Source organism: Aquarana catesbeiana, linkage group LG09 (genome assembly GCF_042186555.1).
Source record: "Aquarana catesbeiana isolate 2022-GZ linkage group LG09, ASM4218655v1, whole genome shotgun sequence".
NCBI classification, from domain to species: Eukaryota; Metazoa; Chordata; class Amphibia; order Anura; family Ranidae; genus Aquarana; species Aquarana catesbeiana.
Genome location: NC_133332.1, coordinates 168,624,718 through 168,645,935, shown reverse-complemented (window position 1 = coordinate 168,645,935; position 21,218 = coordinate 168,624,718). Strand labels below are relative to the sequence as shown.

At 41.3% G+C, this 21,218-nt stretch overlaps 1 protein-coding gene across 2 annotated transcripts in view; it reads left to right on the top strand.

The window, feature by feature from the left end:
• Window positions 1–21,218, top strand: part of LOC141108125 (V-set and immunoglobulin domain-containing protein 1-like) — a 58,561-nt gene that overhangs the window by 13,834 nt on the left and 23,509 nt on the right. The window lies entirely within an intron of this gene.

Sequence of the window (21,218 nt, the reverse complement as noted above, 5' to 3'; positions counted from 1 at the left end):
ACTGTTTTAAATACTGGATTCTGTTTTTTCTGCCATTTTTCAATCTATAAGCACATTCTTCTATACACATATAATTATTTGGTATAATGGCATTTTTGCATATATTTTAGGAGCACGTTGCACTTTATTACATCACACCTATTAGGTGTACTGTTTACACTTGAGATACCTCAGCCCTTGCAAACACATTTGTTACACGCACAATATTAATATTTGGTACACGTATTTACAAAAAAATTTTTTCCGCACTTATACGAATCACTACCCATGCACATATAGCTGGACAGCGCCAATTCCCCTGTTTAAAACTCTTTTACTTTTTGGATTTCACCTGGTTGATTTTCATTTATAGGGGGGCAGCAGTCTTTCCTTGTTTCTATAGTCCTAAGCGCGGAATTACTGTCATAAATTTGTTCTGAGTGGAACCTGTCCTGTTAAACCACTGTATAGTCTTGGCCACTGTGCTGCAGCACCATTTCAGGGTCTTGGCAATCTTATAGCCTAGGCCATCTTTATGTAGAGCACCAATTCTTTTTTTTTTATCCCCAGAGAGTTCTTTGCCATGAGGTGCCATGTTGAACTTCCAGTGACCAGTATGAGAGTGTGAGAGCGATAACACCAAATTTAACACACCTGCGACCTTGTAACACTAATGAATCACATGACACCAGGAAGAGAAAATGGCTAATTGGGCCCAATTTGGACATTTTCACTTAGGGGTGTACTCACTTTTGTTGCCAGTGGTTTAGACATTAATAGCTGTGTGTTGAGTTATTTTGAGGGAGCAGAAAATTGACACTGTTATACAAGGTGTACACTTACTACATTGTAGCAAAGTGCCATTTTTTTAGTGCTATTTAAGAATTTGTATCACCACACAGTGGTACTGTGGATATGACACAATGATAAATAATGCCACATCCCGCTATTTGAGATTATTGAAAGAAATTTTGGATGATGGACTTTGTAGGCATAACACAAAAAATATTTTTTAAAAATAGTATTTAGTACAAAAATAGAACTAAAAAACACATACATAAAATTCCATATATTCACAGATTGTGCCTATGAGCATATTGATTACACCATCTACATAATTAAGATTGATATTGAAAAATTCAGAAAACCGAGCAATTCACTTTTAACAATAATATGAAGTTTTTGAAGAGACAGTGTATCATATATAACTCAACTCAGCTTGCTCTACATGTTGCGCGTTCAATAACGCTTCCTCAGGAGCTTTTGACGTATTCTATGAACGAAAGAATAAGCATACGTTCATCACATTCTACATGTACATTAAACATTGATGTATAATACTGTTGCCCCAATGACCTTGGCAATTCAAACCGTCACCCCCGGCTAAAACCTCCCACAACACCATTGCCACATGGAAACACATGAAAAAGCAGAAAAAGTGCAGAAAGAGAGACAGAAAAGCATTAGCATGGGATATGTGAATTATGGGAACAGGTGTAACATTCAGATTGTTAAATGAATGGGCAGTAAATAGGGAGCTTGTCAGAATAAAGATATAATTGTAACCAGATATCTACTTACATTTTTCAAAAAGGAGAAGAAATAAGATAAACTGAGTGGGGAATAATGTCCTCGACCCTAATGGACGTTCAGAGAAACAGATCTTCAAGTCGCTTCCCCGCTCATTTTATCTTATTTCTTCTCCTTTTTGAAAAATGTAAGTAGATATCTGGTTACAATTATATCTTTATGCTGACAAGCTCCCTATTTACTGCCCATTCATTTAACAATCTGAATGTTACATCTGTTCCCATAATTCCCATATCCCAGTCTAATGTTTTTCTGTCTCTCTTTTCTGCACTTTTTTTGCTTTTTCATGTGTTTCCATGTGGCAATGGTGTTGTGGGAGGTTTTAGCCGGGGGTGATGGTTTGAATTGCCAAGGTCATTGGGGCAACAGTATTATACATCAATGTTTGATATACATGTAGAATGTGATGAACTTATGCTTATTCTTTCGTTCATAGACTACGCCAAAAGCTCCCGAGGAAGCATTATTGAATGCGCAACATGTAGAGCAAGCTGAGCTGAGTTATTTTTTTTTGTTTAATTTGTTTTTATTGAAAAAAGAAAAAAAAAACTAGTATACAAAGCATATACTGAAAGATATACATAACAACTGTTACGCCATCTAGGATGAATAACATAGCCAACATTGTAATAAAGATGACTATTATACATGTTAAATATTGTGTTATATGATCCGTAATACTAAAGTTATCTGCCATCATAAGGCGTAGACATCAAAAACTTCTCTACAAGGGCTCTCGTAAAGGCATCTGTTCTTTGTGTAATCCACAGTATAGAGAGTAAGGAGGAAAGGAGTGAGAGAGAAGAAGAAAAGGAGGGTAAGAGATGGGAGTAGGCATGGGAGAGGGAGGAGGAGGAAAGAGGGTGGGGGGTCTGCCTCGGTCCGAACACCTCAAAGTGGTAGGGTTAGTATTAAACACAATATTCACTTATTTTGAGTCATAATATCTGTATATGCGGGCGTATATATTTGAAGGCAAACCAGCAGGACCATGTTTTCTTCACCAAATCTGATTTATTCATGAGGGAGTATGTGAGATCTTCCATGTAGTATGTGTGGGCTACTTCCGATAGCCATTGGCGTAAGGAAGGTATGGTTGGTTGTTTCCAATAACGTGGAATGAGAGCTTTTGTCGCATGCTGTATGCTCCTGCTGGTGAGCCTGTACAATGAAGTAATATAACCCACAGGTCGTTAGGGATTTCAAAACCTTGGATCTCCTTTGCTCAATATAAGATAGTTAGCCAGTATGGGCAAATGAGTGGGCAAGACCACCAAATGTGGGCGTGCGTGGCTCGTTCACCACATCCCCACCAACATAGTGGTGATGCTTGTTGGAATAGCTTGTGTAGCACCACTGGGGTATAGTGCCATCTTGTCAGCAGTTTATAATTTACTTCCGCTGTTTTGGAGGCCGTTGAGGAGGTGTGGGCCATTAGTAAGATGGTGGATTTCTCAGTCTCTGATAACTCTTTGTGGAGGTCTTTTTCCCAGTTGGCTAGGAAAGTAGGATTTCCTGTGGTAGTTAGGGTTTGTAAAGCCTGATAAAAATAAGAAATAGGTTTCTCGACTGGCTTATCTTCAGAAAAGGCAAGTTCTGCAGGTGTTAAATTTGATATGGTCCGAAGAGGTTTCGGGAGAGAGTGAACAAAAGCTGTCAATTGGCGGTATTTCCAGTGATCCAGAGGTGTAGCTGTTGAGCTGGGCAACAATGTGGACATGGGCACAATGCCTGATTGGGTAGTGACTTGATGAAGAAGTGGCGTGGGACCTAGATTCCAAGCGTGAGTTCTGGGGTCCATATTTCCAGGTGGAAAGTAATTGTGACCAGTCAACGGCATAAGGGGGGAGTTATATTGCCATTTATGTAACTTACACAATGAGTCCCACACCATAAGGGTCGAGTACGTGAGCGGTGAAGTAGTTGGGGATAAAGTTCTGTATTTCTTAGGAATCTAGATTTGGGTAAAGAGATCTAATCCATGGAGTGTCATTTCAAGGTTGAACCATATTTTAGATTCTTTATGATACTTCCAGTCAGAAATTCTACTCATTATTATAGCCAAAAAATATTGCTTAATGTTAGGTAGGGCCAGGCCTCCTTGTCTTTTAGGCCTGACAAGGAGGGCCCTCGCTAATCTGAGACATTTTCTGTTCCACACGTATTTGCCTATCATTGATCTGATCAAGGTGAAGAATCCTACAGGAATTCTATACGGTAGCATCTGAAACAGGAATAGCAGCCTGGGTAGAATGTTCATCTTCACAACACTGATCCTCCCCAACCAAGAGTGTGCTATTTGTGACCATTTTTGTAAATCCGATCTGATTGTGTTAAGGAGGGGTAAAAAGTTAGTGCGAAATAGAGACGTTAGCGTGGGGGTGAGGTATATACCTAAGTATTTCAGTTTGCTATTTTGCCAGCTAAAGGGGAAGGATTTTTTAAGTTGGGCTACGATCTTTCCAGGTACCGAGATATTTAGTATTTCTGATTTAGTCATGTTGATTTTGAAATTAAAAATGACAGTAAATTTTGAGAGTGCTGACATGAGGTTGGGGAAAGAAATCAGTGGTTGTTGTATATAAAACAATCTATCGTCAGCGTAAGCTGCATATTTGTGTTCGGAGTTACCTACGGTAATTCCATGGATGCAGGGATTATGTCTGACCGTCGAGAGGAAAGGTTCTAGGGATAGGGCAAATAGAATAGGCGAGAGTGGGCAGTCTTGGCGGGTGCCATTAAAAAGTGTGAAAGGGTTGCTTAAAGTGCCATTTATACGTATTTGGGCCGTAGGGGAATTATATAAGGCAGATATGTGAGACAGGAGAGAGGGACCAATTCCTAGGTGAGATAGCGTTGCCATGAGGTACTCCCAGTCCACCCTATCAACCGCTTTTTCTGCGTCCGTTGAGAGCAAAAGGGTGGGCTGGGAGGACCCTCCCGCGTAAGCTATTAGTGACAGGGTGCGGAGGGCATTATCACGTGCCTCTCTGCCGGGAATAAATCCTGTTTGGTCTGTGGAGACCCAATGTGGGATTAGGGGTAGAAGTCTATTCGCAATGACCTTGGCATAAAGCTTAGCATCTATGTTCAATAGGGAAATGGGGCGGTAAATCCCACAGCTACTGGAATCCTTGCCAGGTTTGGGTATCACGGTAATATGTGCATGTAGAGTTTCAGGCCTGAGGGTCTCTCCCGCAGAGTTCGCATTTGCATAGGAGGCTAGGTGAGACAGAAGTATATCTGCAAAAGCTCTGTAGTATGAAACTGTGAAGCATTCTGGCCCAGGTGCTTTTCCATTGGCCATGCCCTTCAATGCACTGCGTAGCTCCACGGTAGTAAACTCCCCCTCTAGTGAATTTAAGGTGTCTGGTGGGAGTTTGGGTAGATTGGCTTGCGATAAGTAATCGTGTATTAGGGTCATCCTAGTATTTGGGTCAGCCACCGAATGTTGGACATGGTATAAATGTTGGTAAAATGCTTGGACTTCTTTGGCTATGTCTGACGTTTCATATACTAGATTGTCTGATGGGGTTTTGATTTTTTCTATGAAAGAGGCGTTTTTTTTCTGTTGTAGAGAGCACGCTAGTAGTCGACCTGGTTTATTACCCCACTCATGGAAATGCTGTGTTACTATGCGGGAGTGGCACTTTTGCTCTGTGTGAAACAGGGCCTTCAGCTCCTCTCTCTTTAGTGTTAAGTTGTGGAGTACTGCCTGTGTTTGACTAGCTTTATTTTGCTGTTCCAGAGCACTGATATCCCGTATCAGCTCAGTTTGTTGGTGTGTGCGTTCTCTCTTCTTCCTAGACCCTAATTCAATAAGTTTACCCTGTATGTGGGCTTTGTGCGCACGCCAGAGTACCCCTGGTGATATGTGTGTTTTCCTTAGAGGGTCAACTCTTCACTCATCAGTTTTTTATCAATGTCATCACTAATGAGGTCTTCATTAAAGCGGGAGTCCAGCGACCAATCTTTTTTTTTTTTTTTTTTTTTTAGGTCATTGAGACACTTTGCTAACCCCAAAATAATACTCACAGTTTGGGTGTAATATTTCCGCCTCTGTCTGTTTTCGTACTGAAGAATAACTTAAAAAATGTGATGCTGGCTGTTTCCATCTTGCTTGTGGGCATGTGAAGCCCACAAGCATTGATTTCCTGGATGCGGTGAATGCTGTTCATTGGTAGCATGGTTTGATTGGTAGCCAGACTCCCGCTTTAAGTTTCCAATTTGTAGTCCTATGGGGCATAGAAGGGATTTTTAATTTTAGCATAATCGGGGCGTGATCCGATATGAGGGACGTTTCTATCTCAGCATCCACAGTGAGTGATAGGTGGTGGTCTATAAAGAAGAAGTCAATCCTAGAGTAGGTGTGGTGCACTTGGGAGAAATGGGTATAATCTCTCGCCCGCGGATGCACTATCCTCCATACGTCCATCAACTGAGCGCCAGATAGGCGTTTGCGTATGTATAGTAGACGTTTATGTGGGATACAAGATTTACCTTGGGATGTGTCAAGATTAGGTTCTAGAGGGGTGTTAAAGTCTCAGGCGAGGAGAACGCATCCGCGGGCGAAGTCTCATAATTTTTTGAGAGTGTCGCAATAAAGCTTGCTTGATCTCGGTTAGGCGCATACAGGGTTGCTAACGTACAGAACATACCTCCCAGGCTGCCCTTCAGAAACAGAAAACGTCCATTAGAATCACTCAACATAGATTCCAGTATCAATGAGGTTCCCTTGCGGATTGAATTTTTCAATATCAATCTAGATTATGTAGATGGTGTAATCAATATGCTCATAGGCACAATCTGTGAATATATGGAATTTTATGTATGTGTTTTTTAGTTCTATTTTTGCAATAAATAATACTTTTTTTTTTTTAAATTGTGTTATGCCTACAAAGTTCATCATCCAAAATTTCTTCAGTGCTATCACATGAAATATATAACAAAATATTTACAAAAATGTGAGGGGTGTACTTACTCTTGTGAGATACCCTATATGAACTGAAGCTGTTATCAGGCCATAGACATTTAATAATTTACATATTTATAATAAGCAATAAAAGAGCTTTTGAGCAAGCCCTCACTGACCTTTGTAGCTGGTGGCACTGTGGAACAATTCATCTTTAAATTTATAGCAGAAGCTGTAAAGCCATTTAAATCATTCTCTTAGGCAGCTCAGTTCACCCTGCTTCCTCCACCTATAGCATTTGCTCTATGGTTACATTAGAGATTAGAAGAATGGAAGGCCACCAGATCATGTTTAAGAGGGGGAACTGGGTTATATGAGCTGGTCATTTCACTGAAATGATAAGGCTTTTTTCTGGAATGGCAATGACGTACATTGTAGGATCTTGGCTTTCAAATGTTGTAAATGACATTGCTGGTCATTGTTTTGCCACATTGAAAATGGATGCCATGCTGTGGGCTCTGTCTGCTTTCTTAACCACTTGATCTCCGGAAGATTTACCTCCTCATAACCAGGCCATTTTTTTTTTGATACGTCACTGTGTTAGTTTAACTTACAATTGCGCGATCATGCAAGCTGTACCCAAATAATTTATGTAATTTTTTTCACACAAATAGAGCTTTCTGTTGGTGGTATTTGATCACCACTGCGTTTTTTTTATTTTTTGCGCTATAAACAAAAAAAGACAGACCATTTGGAAAAAAACAAATCTTTTATTTCCTGCTATAAAACATATCCAATAAAAAAATTAAAGTGGATGTAAACCCAATGTCATCCTTTCTAAACTACTGCTATAGGGGTTATCTATAATCATATACATGCCTCCTGCATGTATCTTTACCTGTCAAATGTCTCCCCTCTGTCTGTTATTAGACCGGAAAAACTGCATATTCTGTGGGTGGGTCTGTTGTCTGGAGCTCAGTGGGTGGAGTTGTGATGTCAGTAGACTCCCCGCCCACCTCTACACTCCTTGTCAATATGCATTTTCTCCTGTTTATTTCTAAAACTGAACTTCTGCTGAACTGCTGCTATGATCTCTAACATCCAGTGAAAAGACAGGAAAGTAACCACATGACTTCAGCATGCCAAATCATGCTGAGGTGTGGAACAGCCAATCCTTGCAGAGCTGTTGAAGAAAGGAGTGGGGGAGGGAATTAAAAAAACAAATGCCTGTGTCTTATGCCACGTACAAACGATCGGACTTTCTGGCATACTTGGTCCGGCACACTTTCCGACGGACTTTGTCCGCCAGGTGCGCCGGACTTTAAAATGGACAGACTTGCCCACACACGACCGGACTTTCCGGCGGGCCAAGTCCGCCCGTCTTTCCGACGGATCACACATGGGCAAGTCCGTTCATTTTGAACGTGACTCAGGTGCGACGGGACTAGAAAAGGAAGTCAATCTTGCCGCTTTTATCGGCGAGATTGACACCTTGCAAGCCCCGTCGTGGGTCATACCAGGCCCTTAGGTCTAGTATGGATTATAAAGGGAAACCCCTACGCCGAAAAAACGGCGTGGGGTCCCCCCTAAAATCCATACCAGACCCGATCCGAGCACGCAGCCCGGCCGGTCTTATCGGGGCTTATCGGAATCCGGGAGTCCCCTATAATAAGAGGGCCCCCAGATCCCGGCTCCCCACCCTATGTGAATGAGTATGGGGTACATGGTACCCCTACCCAATCACCTAGGGAAAAAGTGTCAATAATAAAACACACTACACAGGTTTTTAAAATAATTTATTAAACAGCTCCGGGGGGGTCTTCCTCCGGCTTCGGGGGTCTTCCTCCGGCTTCGGGGGTCTTCTTCCGGCTTCGGGGGTCCCTCTGGTTCCTCTTCTCCCGGTGTCCGGTTGGTTCTTCTCCGCTCTCTTTGGCCTCTTCTCCCGGTTTTCCAGTTCTTCGGCCGGCTCCTCCGCTGTCTTCAGGCCGCTCTTTTGCCAGCGGAGGTCCGGACTTCTGGGCTTCTTGTCTTCTTCCCTCTTCTCTTCTCCAGATGTTGACACGACGCTCTCTCAGGCTGGACTGCTCTCTGAGGGCTGCGTTGTGACTTATATAGGCGGAGACCCCGCCCCCTTATGATGTCACAGTCCCTGGGCATGCTGGGACTGTGACATTTTAGGGGCGTGGTCAACATCACCCGGTGACAACACCCCCTGAAACGTCACAGTCCCAGCATGCCCAGGGACTGTGACATCATAAGGGGGCGGGGCCGGGATCTGGGGGCCCTCTTATTATAGGGGCTCCCAGATTCCGATAAGTCCCCCGCCTGCAGACCCCGACAACCAACGGCCAGGGTTATCGGGAAGAGGCCCTTGTCCTCATCAACATGGGGACAAGGTGCTTTGGGGTGGGGGGCCCCGCAGGGCGCCCCCTCCCCCAAAGCACCCACCCACCATGTTGAGGCCATGTGGCCTGGTACGGTTCAGGAGGGGGGGCGCTCGCTCGTCCCCACCCCCTTTCCTGACCGGCCAGGCTGCGTGCTCAGATCGGGGTCTGATATGGATTTTAGGGGGAATCCCACGCCGTTTTTTCGGCGTAGGGCTTTTCCATTTATAATCCATACCATGCCCTGCGCTCGCCGCAATAGGAACATTTGTTTTTCCTATTGCAGCGAGCGCGAAATGCAATACCCTGCCCTTGCGTCGTATCTGGTCTGTCGGACCAGCATACAGACGAGCGGGCTTTCCATCAGACCAGCACACAGACGAGCGGACTTTCTGCCAGAAACTGAGTCCGACAGAAAGATTTAAAACATGTTTCAAATCTAGGTCCGGCGGGGTTTTGGGAAAAAGTCCGCCGGAAAAGTCCGCCGGAGCCTACACACAGTCGGATTGTTCGGCGGACTCTGGTCCGCCGGACCAAGTATGCTGGAAAGTCCGCTCGTGTGTACGCGGCATTAGGCTGTCACTCACAGCAAGGAGGAGTATTTGACAAATTTTTTCTCAATTGGTCAAGATTTTTCTCACTGAACAATAAAAGAGGATTGCTCAGAGATGGATTAACTCTGTGTGGCAAGACAGGGCTCAATTGATAGGAAATCTTATACTCTACAGTATGATATTAAAAAAAAAAAAAAAAAAAATTTTCAGGTTTACATCCACTTTAAAAAAAGCAAATTTCTTTATTTTTGGTAAACAAGAAAAAACAATAAGCGTATATTGATTGGTTTGCACAAAAGTTATAGCGTCTACAAACTATGGGATATGTACTGGAATTTTTATTTATTATTTTTTACACTAGTAATGGCATCTCTCGGTGACTTATAATGGGACTGCAGACAATGGGACACTAACTGAGACTTTTGATACTTTACGGGAACCAGTGACAGTAATACAGTGATCAGTGCTAAAAATATGCACTGTCACTGTTCTAATGACACTGGCTGGGAAGGGGTTAAACAACTAGGGTGATCAGAGGGTTAACTGTGTGCCTAACCAGTGTTTTAGTGTAAAATGTATGCTGCTTTTACTAAGGGAAGTAATGGATTTTAGCCCCTTTGTCTCTGCCTGACGATTGGTGGGTGCCGGAGGACATCCAGTGCCCAGCACCCACAGATTGACTTCCTCCCTCAGTAATCCTGTCGGCAGTGTGCGCGTGCCCCATGTAGGTGAAAGTGCAGAATCAGGTATATATATATATATATATATATATATATATATATATATATATATATACACACATATATATATATAGAGAGAGAGAGAGAGATTCAAACTTTGGGTGGGTTACTGCCTTTTCTTTATCCTGATTGTTAAGCTGGAACAATGTCAAGGTGGACTTCCTGTCTTCCACCAATATCCATTAAAATGTAACGAAGGGACACGTTCTCCAATGCAAATATACTTTACTGAATCTTCAGGTCATCAAAATTGTCAGATCATATACATCAATAGCAGCTACTGTATACAGTTGCGAGCATCCCTGCTCTTCCTCAGGCTGTATGGCTTTGTGTGAACATTCTACAAACACTTCCCTCTTTTATTCAAAATCTCAACACAGGTAGATGTTACCCCGCAGGTGTATCCTGTGCTTCCAAAATGGAAAGAACATGGAGAAAATGACCCCATATCAATTCACACTTGTTTCCTACCTATTACCACCAAAGTGGTTCTGACACAAAAGAATCCAAATGATCATTGTTAAACTACAACATTGTGTCAAGAAAATATATATAGGCAACAAATGCCTACACAAGCCAAATAGATGAGAAAGAGATAAATGCAATATTTCAACTCATAATGTCATAATTATACATCAATGATATATACAACTAATTTTCATTAATCACCCACATGAAAGTATCTCATGCATAAAAATGTAATCAACATATAGTCCACAAATTCTAATCGTGACTTCATGATACTTTCATCCTTCTTATTGATGATCAAATCCCACATTTCCCATATGTCAAGATAAAAATAGGTACAAATCATAGTTCCTATTGATTCCATCATGGTATAGGGATCGTAACCTATTTATCCACCAAACCTCTCGATGTTTAAGTCTCAGTATTCTATCACCCCCTCTTTTATCTCGGGGAACCTCCTCAAGCACCATAAATCTTAGGTCTGAGTCCTGATGTCCTTTCTCTAAAAAATGTCTCGATACTGGCAACCCTGGTTGTTTCAATCTTATGGTGCTGCGATGCTGTGTGATTCGATCTTTTATCTTCTGAGTGGTTTCACCAACATATAGCAATTTACACGGACAGGTCAGAATATAGATCACATAGGAGGATTGGCATGTAAAATATCCCTTGATCGCAACCTAACAAATCGCTACTTGCCTTTGATGCGATGCTGAACCATTTTCCTCATGAGATTCAATTTAAAATCAACATTGGGGAGAAATCGGTTCCTATTTTGGATACCAGGATTTACACAGATTACAATCGGATGGAATCCGATTTGTATATCAAGCCGACCGACAGGAACCAACTACTAGTGTATGATAGTTTTCATCTCCCTCATGTTCTTCGCTCTATCATAAGAAGTCAACTGTTACGGGTCTGGAGAATAGTCAGTAATGAAACAGTGAGGAATAAAAGAATGAAGGAAATGTGCTCTGAGTTTCAGGAATGAGGATATCCCAGTTATATTATCTCACAAGAAGTAAAGAAGATAGAACAGGAGGAGATGGATATAGCTCCAGTGAGGCATAGACCACAGACGAGATGATTACCGTTTCTGATGCAATTTCATAGTTACAGCGAGCAGGTTTTTAGAGTCATCAAGAAGCATTGGCCCCTTTTAAAACATTCTTATCCACAGATTGAGGTCTTCCAACAAACACCATTTAAAGCCTTCAGAAGGAATAAAATGCTGCGAGACGCACTAGTGAGATCTGAATATAGACCATGGGAACATATATCCAAAATGACTTTTCTTGGCAAGAAAAGGAAAGGGTGCTTTCCCTGCTTGAATTGCATTCAGTGTAAACTCATACTAAAAGGTGACCATTATGTCCATCCTGAAAATGGATATAAGGTTGCGATTAAGGGATTTTTTACATGCCAATCCTCCTATGTGATCTACTGTATATTCTGACCTGCCCGTGTAAATTGCTATATGTTGGTGAAACCACTCAGAAAATAAAAGATTGAATCGCACAGCATTGCAGCACCATAAGATTGAAACAACCAGGGTTGCCAGTATCAAGACATTTTTTAGAGAAAGGACATCAGGACTCAGACCTAAGATTTATGGTGCTTGAGGAGGTTTCCCGAGATAAAAAGAGGGGGTGATAGAATACTGAGACTTAAACAGCGACAGGTTTGGTGGATCAATAGGTTACGATCCCTATACCCTGATGGAATCAATAGGGACTATGATTTGTACCTATTTTTATGATGATCTGGTTAGTGATTTTATTGCATTTTCTATTTTCAGATAGAGTTGCATCTTGACATATGGGAAATGTGGGATTTGATCATCAATAAGAAGGATGAAAGTATCATGAAGTCACACTTAGAATTTGTGGACTATATGTTGATTACATTTTTATGCATGAGATACTTTCATGTGGGTGATTAATGAAAATTAGTTGTGTATATATCATTGATGTATAATTATGACATTATGAGTTGAAGTATTGCATTTATCTCTTTCTCATCTATTTGGCTTGTGTAGGCATTTGTTGCCTATATATATTTTCTTGACACAATGTTGTAGTTTAACAATGATCATTTTGATTCTTTTGTGTCAGAACCACTTTGGTGGTAATAGGTAGGAAACAAGTGTGAATTGATATGGGGTTAATTTTCTCCATGTGCTTTCCATTTTGGAAGCACAGGATACACCTGTGGGGTAACATCTACCTGTTTTGAGATTTTGAATAAAAGAGGGAAGCGTTTGAAGAATGTTCACACAAAGCCATACAGCCTGAGGAAGAGCAGGGATGCTCGCAACTGTATACAGTAGCTGCTATTGATGTATATAATCTGACAATTTTGATGACCTGAAGATTCAGTAAAGTATATTTGCATTGGAGAACGTGTCCCTTTCATTATGTTTTATCTATATATATAGATAGATATATATCTATCTATATATAGTACGTCACAAAAGTGAGTACACCCCTCACATTTTTGTAAATACTTTATTATATCTTTTCATGTGACAACACTGAAGAAATTACACTTTGCTACAATGTAAAGTTGTGAGTCTACAGCTTGTATAACAGTGTAAACTTTCTATCCCCTCAAAATAACTTAACACACAGCCATTAATGTCTAAACCACCGGCAACAAAAGTGAATACACCCCTAAATGAAAATGTCCAAATTGGGCCAAATTAGCCATTTTCCCTCCCCGGTGTCACGTGACTCATTAGTGTTACAAGGCCTCAGGTGTGAATGGGGAGCAGGTGTGTTAAATTTGGTGTTATTGCTCTCACTTCACTCATACTGGTCACTGGAAGTTAAGAACTCTGAGGATCTGAAAAAAAGAATTGTTGCTCAACATAAAGATGGCCTAGGCTATAAGAAGATTGTCAAGACCCTGAAACTGAGCTGCACCACAGTGGCCAAGACCATACAGCGGTTTAACAGGACAGCTTCCACTCAGAACAAGGATTCACCATGGTCAACCAAAGAAGTTGAGTACACGTGCTCAGCGTCATATCCAGAGGTTGTCTATGGTAAACAGACGTATGAGTGCTTCCAGCATTGCTGCAGAGGTTGAAGGGTAAGTGCTCAGACCATACGCCGCACACTGCATCAAATTGGTCTGCATGACTATCATCCCAGAAGGAATCCTTTTCTAAAGATGATGCAAAAAAAGCCTGCAAACAGTTTGCTGAGGACAATCAGACTAAGGACATGGATTACTGGAACCATGTCCTGTGGTCTGATGAGACCAAGATAAACTTATTTGGTTCAGATGGTGTCAAGTGTGTGTGGCGGCAACCAGGTGAGGAGTACAAAGAGAAGTGTGTCTTGCCTACAGTCAAGCATGGTGGTGGGAGTGGCATGGTCTGGGACTGCATGAGTGCTGTCGGCACTGGGAAGCTACAGTTCATTGAAGGAATCATAAAAGCCAACATGTACTGTGACATACTGAAGCAGAGCATGATCCCCTCCCTTTGGAGACTGGGCCGCAGGGCAGTATTCCAACATGATTACGACCCCAAACACACATCCAGGACAACCACTGCCTTGCTAAAGAAGCTGAGGGTAAAGGTGATGGACTGGCCAAGCATGTCTCCAGACCTAAACCCTATTGGGCATCCTCAAACGGAAGGTGGAGGAGCACAAGGTCTCTCAAATCCACCAGCTCTGTGATGTCGTCATGGAGGAGTGGAAGAGGACTCCAGTGGCAACCTGTGAAGCTCTGGTGAACTCCATGCCCAAGAGGGTTAAGGCAGTGTTGGAAAATAATGGTGGCCACACAAAATATTGACACTTTGGGCCCAATTTGGACATTTTTACTTAGGGGTGTATTCACTTTTGTTGCCAGCGGTTTAGACATTAATGGCTGTGTGTTGAGTTCTTTTGAGGGGACAGCAAATTTACACTGTTTTGCAAGCTGTACACTCACTACTTTACATTGTAGCAAAGTGTCATTTCTTCAGGGGTGTCAAATGCAAAGATATAATAAAATATTTACAAAAATGTGAGGGGTGTACTCACTTTTGTGAGATACTGTATATATATGTGATTCTGCATAAGTGGGCCGCCCTGTAGCAGTATATCTGTGCTATAGAGCGGTCAGTAAGTGGTTAAGAAAATTAATTGTAAGACTGCACACCATTTGTTTTGATGCTTCTCAAATGTACTTAGCTGATCTGAACAGAAAGTTCAGTTGGGTTTTTAATAGGCTTGCTGGCCTATTCAAATGCAGACATTCTTGAAACACAATCAACTAGATATGTTGTAGGAAATAGTGTAGGGTATATGGTGAATGCTCAAAATGACTGCTCTTAGTACATACAGTAACATTCTAAGTACATACATGTTTTGCATGTGCTGATTGCACCAATCCAATTGGCTCAAAGCAGTACAGGGTTTTCCTTTACTGTTGATGTCACACAAGGCTTTTTACACAGGCTACAAAGATTATAACATGATGTAATCTTAAAGGGAGCAGTGTGACTGCATTTTTTTATTATCTTAAACTGATATTAATTTTCTGTTTCAATGTTTTAAAGGAATTTCAAATAAAAGTATTTCCATAGGTTGACATGGCTATGCCAATATAATGTATAATGCATTCTCAATTGATATTTACTATGTTAAACAAATGTCAGACGTTTAGTTGTCAAAGAAGCAATAATTACGTCGTAGTCAACAGAGGATGGAAAAATTTAAGGTCTGAGGTCACCTATAAAGAAGACATACATTAGGAAACTGCATGCAAATAAAACCGAACTTCACATTAATATTATTATAAGTGGATAGTGGATATAATGCATTATGAAACGAAGAAGGATGATTTGTGTAAGAGAGATAATTTGTCTCTTGACCTGGGCACCGAGGATTGTGTGCCAATAAGCTCCAGTGACAGAAATCTGGCCCTACATGTGACTGTTATGTTCAGCTCTCATTGGCTCTAAAGCTGCCCATGGATGAATTGAAATTCCGAGGGCTCAGCAGGGACTGGCCGGATTTCGATTCATCTATGGCCGTTCCCACTCAAGAGTGTTGGCTGTTTGCTCAAACAGGAGTGTTGGAAAACTTCTGACGATCAGCGGGTTGCAGCCAATCAGTTTAGTTTAGTAAATTGAGCATTTTGAATTCAAACACATTTGTATTCCCAAATTTCAGTGCAGGTTAGTTTTAAAGTGTTACTAAACCCACAACAGTAAAATCAGTCTGTAAATGCAGTAAAGTGTGCTTGTTATACTCACTGTGGAACCTAAGGTGTTAATCCTCTGCATTAGTAAAAAAGGCTGTTTGATCCTGTTTTCTCTGAACCTCCCCTTCTTCCACAGTCCCCAATCCATTTCCTGATAGTACAGAGCCTTGGGGGCACTCTGCCCATGCTCAGTTTGGTGTGTATTGCTAGAGAGTTTTTTTTTTTTTTTTGGGGGGGGAGGGTGCATGTGATCAGCACAGGGCCAACTAGCAATGTCTAGACAGAGGGTTAGGAGTCATGCAGCCTCACAGGACAGTCAGAGGAGAATGAAAATTTCTCCTACAAGCTTTAACCAGTGCTCAGCCGGCCACTGATAGAAGTCACAAAACTGCTACTGTATATACTGTTGATGACAAAGGGTATTTAGCAGTTTATATTTATTAAAATAATTGCATTTCCATGTTCTGTGGGAGACCAGATTTAGTGACTGCAGGGTCCTGGGTTTAGTAACACTTTAATGTGAATTTGAAATAGTTATAATGTGAATCTACAGGAGGTACAGAAGGGAAAATACTGGCATATGAATATAATTATTTTAGGCTAACATCCAGTGGCAAATGGTGGTATATTTTCTTGGTGGGGCGGCAAACAGTGTACAGCCAGCCACAACCCCCCCACCCGTTCGGGGTCGGTCGGTCACCCGCAACACTTACCCCAGGCAGCGCTTCCCTCTGGGCGACCGGCTTCCCCTGTGTTTCCTTCTCAGCATCACGGCGGTGTCTTCACTGTGCATCTTCTCCTCGGCACCACGGCTGTGTCCTCATCGTGCGTCTCCTCCCTCGGCCAATAGGGTAGCTTCTCCTTTCGGCCAATCGGGAAATGGTTCTCAGGACCCACTTGTTGATTGGCTGAGAGGCAAAATCAGTGTTACAAACGTGAATATTCATTCGCTAATGACACACAACTGGGTGGGCTTCGGGTGCAGTGCTCTGCGCCCTAAGCCCACCCTTTTTTGAAGCCTATAAGAGCCTCTGGCTCTAATCATGTGCTTAACAGCCCCCCCATATTGGAATCCATGCATCTGGTGCCCTCCATGTAGATTAGGGGGCCAGATGCATGGATGGGGGGGGCCGTGCCTGTGCGCCCCTTATGGACGGGCCGCCACTGCTAACATCCAAATTTGTGGAATGTCAATTTAAAAAAAAAAGCAGGTACCTGTAGGTGCAATAGAACTAAGAGTGTATGTACAAGTGATTTACACCCAAAGATATAAATACAGTAAAAATAAAGCAAGTGCAGTGCTATCCAAAAAGCTCTCAATAAAGTGTAAATAGCAAAGATTAATAATATGTGACATCTGAAAACAAACTTGCAATTACAAAGAAAACATCACAGAAAATTGTGCCATGCAACAATTTAAAACAAAAAAACTACAATGTGAAAAAAAAACATACAGTGCAGTCCAAAATAAAAAGACCAAATTCCCAGATCATGTATACATATAATGTTAAACCACACAGTGGTCTTCTTAATAAATGTTTTCTGTTTCTTAAACACTCTTGCGGTGCTCAAAACAAGTGCTCTCCCAACTCCACCTCATGCCAATCAAACTGCTCACCTTAAATTGGAAGTAAACCCTCCTAACGTGTTCAGTCAAGGAAGCTGCCATCTTGGGCTCTGTTTAATCTACAACTGTCATGATGCTGCACATGTGACCAGTTGTGACACCAACCATTCGATGGTTTGACAGTTTGGTTGAGAGCAAAATCAATGGGAATTTTACATTTCCGGCACATACCGGAAATGTAACTGTTTTTTTAAACTGTTCAATGGATGGGTTTACTTCAGACCCCTTAATGGAACTGTAATGAAAAATATAAAATGGGCAAACAGGCAGGTATTTTAACCTCCCTGGCGGTATGATTATTGCAGATTTTTGGTGCTGAAAGGGGTACAGTTATTTTGCACAGAAATTTGGTGTTTTATATTGTAGGCCTGTAATTCTTAGGAATAACTCACTTAAATCTGTCCAAACCAGAGTCTAGTAGACATCTCGGGTATGACAAAGTTTGAAACACTAAATCATAAATTATAATATAATAAATATAAATAATTATAAGAAATAATAATGTAATAATAATACAAATGATTCAATAATGTAACCAAATCAAAAACAATGAAATTTGCTCAGTTGCAGAATTGTCACTGTCATTACTTTCAGAGTTTGATGACGGATTTCCCCACAAATCACTATCGCTCAATTCTGCAAGTGATTCTAATTTATTATCGCTGTTTTCTAGCTGATCTAAACCTGCTTTTAATGTAAAGGGACGGTTTTGGTGGCTATGGACACTCTCCGGTTTCCCGGCAAAAAGAACAGTTTTTATAATATAAAACTGCATGCAGGGCACTTGAGAAACCCCTAGGGACAAAAGGGAGTTGAAATAAATTGATACAGTAGTGTAATCTGTAAGATTACAGTGTACTGTATATGTATTGTGTGTTTTAGCTTTTGAATTTGGCGCCGTTCTCTGTCCCCGTGCGTCGCAACGCTCGCAGGGAACGGAGCCCAGTGATAGATCGAGCGGAGGACGGCTCGCTCACACTGCAGGGAGACATCACAGGATCCTGGGGACAAGGTAAGTAAGCTCTTCCTGGATCCTGCGATGTGATCCCGAGTCTGGCTCGGGGTTACTGCTTTTGGTACTGAAAATCCACCCCGAGCCAGACTCGGGAATACCACCAGGGAGGTTAATGAAGAAGAGACATGCTTTATCGCTTCTGCATTAAACTTAATTACCTGCCTGTCCGCCCTTGTTTAGTCAGATTCGGCATTGTTTGGCAATGCCGAATCTGACTGAACTCTGTCATTCCCACCTGACCAATGACAGTGGCCAGTGATCGAGACCCAGAAGCCGGCCAGGTGGGAAGCTCAGGAACAGCGCATCGCTGGAACTGAGGTGAGTATAGCTCAACTTTAAGTTATAGGAGGTCTAATATCGCTTGATGTATAAAGGGTTAACAGCTTCTTTAGCCAGGTACAGATGTAGCAACAAACATGGTAGTAAAGGGTTACTCTCAAAATACTCCCAGTGGTAAGCCATTCAAGGAAGAGAGCAAAATCACACAATAGTGCTCACTGTTAGTATTTAGAGCGCAATCTAAAACACTTACAAGAAGGTAAAACATGCTGGACGTAACAAGTAAAGGTAGAGCTTGTGATGTCTTCACATTGTTTGATCTCTGTAGAGAGGAGTATTCATCTTGGAACATAAACTGACAGAGTATTGCATTGGTCCATCAGTTCACTGGATGCTTTATGAGGTTTTTATCATGCTGCATGATTTAGCTTGTAAGTGTTATACATTGTGCTCTAAGTGGCTGTAATAAATATTAACAGTAAGCACTATTGTGTGGTTTTGCTCTCTTCCATGAACGGCTTACCACTGGGAGTATTTTAAGAATAAACCTTTCCTCCCATGTTTGTTACTTCATCTGAACCTGTCTGTGGAAGTTGTTAACCCATTATACATAAAGACCTCCTATAACGTAAGGGGTCTATGCTTAAGGAGAGCAGTTTGGCACAAGATGGTGTTGAGAGAGTACTTGTGTTGAGCACAGCAATAGTGTTTTAAAAAGATTGCGTGTTTCTGACACAGAAAATTTTTAATAAGAAGGTGATACAGTGGATTGTCATTATATATATATATATATATATATATATATATATATATACACTGAGCAAAATTATTTTTTGTGTTTTCCCCTATAAGCTGAACTCAAAGATCTACGACTTTTTCAATGTAAACACAAAAGGCCTATTTCTCTCAAATACTGTTCACAAATCTGTCTAAATCTGTGTTAGTGAGCACATCTCCTTTGCCGAGATAATCCATCCACCTCACAAGTGTGGCATATCAAGATATGCGGCCAGCCTAAGGCACACCTGTGCAATAATCATACTGTATAATCAGCATCTTGATATGCCACACCTGTGAAGTGGATGGATTATCTCGGCAAAGGAGAAGTGCTCACTAACACAGATTTAGACAGATTCGTGAACAATATTTGAGAGAAAAGGGGCTTTTGTGTACATAGAAAAAGTCATAGATCTTTGAGTTCAGCTCATGATAAATAGGGGCAAACACAAAAGTGTTGTGTTTACAATTTTGCTCAATATATATATATATATATATATATATATATATACAGGATCTGGGAATTTGGTCTGTTTTTTTTTTTTTTTTTTTTTGTCGAGTGCACTGTATGTTTATTTCACATTGTAAGTCGAATATGGATGACATAGCGGGATCAAGCATGGCTCAGTCAGTAGTGAATAAATCACTCCCATTTGTGAATACTGTATAAAAACATTCTAGTATTGAAAAAATAACACTGACCATAATAAAAGTACAATAAATTGCACTGATTCCTGGATTTCCAATTAGACTGGGAAACACAGGTGCTGGGTAAACTGCAGTGATGGTATCCCATTCACAGGCTAATCCAATCAAGGAATGTGTTTTATAAACACAATGTGTTTTTTGAAGGTGAATAAATGCAAGTTATATATTCTGTAAATGGCATTAAAAAGGAACGCTATATTTAACCACTTAAGGACCGAGCCTCTTTCTGGGATTTGGTGTTTACTAGTTAAAAACAGTTTTTTTTTTTTGCTAAAAAATTACTTAGACCCCCCAAACATTATATATTTTTTTTCTAACACCCTAAAGAATAAAATGACAGTCATTGCAATACTTTTTGACACACTGTATTTGCGCAGCGGTCTTACAAGCGCACTTTTTTTGGAAAAAAAATCACAATAAGACAACAGTAAAGCTAGCCCAATTTTTCTAATATTGTGAAAGATAATGTTACGTCGAGTAAATTGATACCCAACATGTCACGCTACAAAGTTGCGCCCGCTCGTTGAATGACGACAAACTTTTATCCTAAAAAATCTCCATAGGCGACGTTTAAAAAATCCTACAGGTTGCATGTTTTGAGTCAAAAGAGGAGGTCTGGGGGCGAGAATTATTGTTCTCGCTCTAACGATCGTGGCGATCACATGTGTGGTTTAAACACTGTTTTCATATGTGGCGCTGCTCACGTATGCGCTCGCTTCTGCACACGAACTCGGCGGGACGGGGCGCGTTTAAAAAAATTAGGGGGGTAGGGTCCTCTCCCGCCACCGATAAAAGTGATCTTGCGGCAAATCCGCCGCAGAGACCACTTTTATCTTGAAGCGGACCGCCTGCTGAAGAAGAGCATACCGGGGTTATGGTAGCTAGCTGCTACCATAACAACGATATCCCTCTTCATAGTAACGTCGTAAAACGAAAGCGGGCGGTCCATAAGTGGCACTTTCTGTGGCAGTTACCAGCTG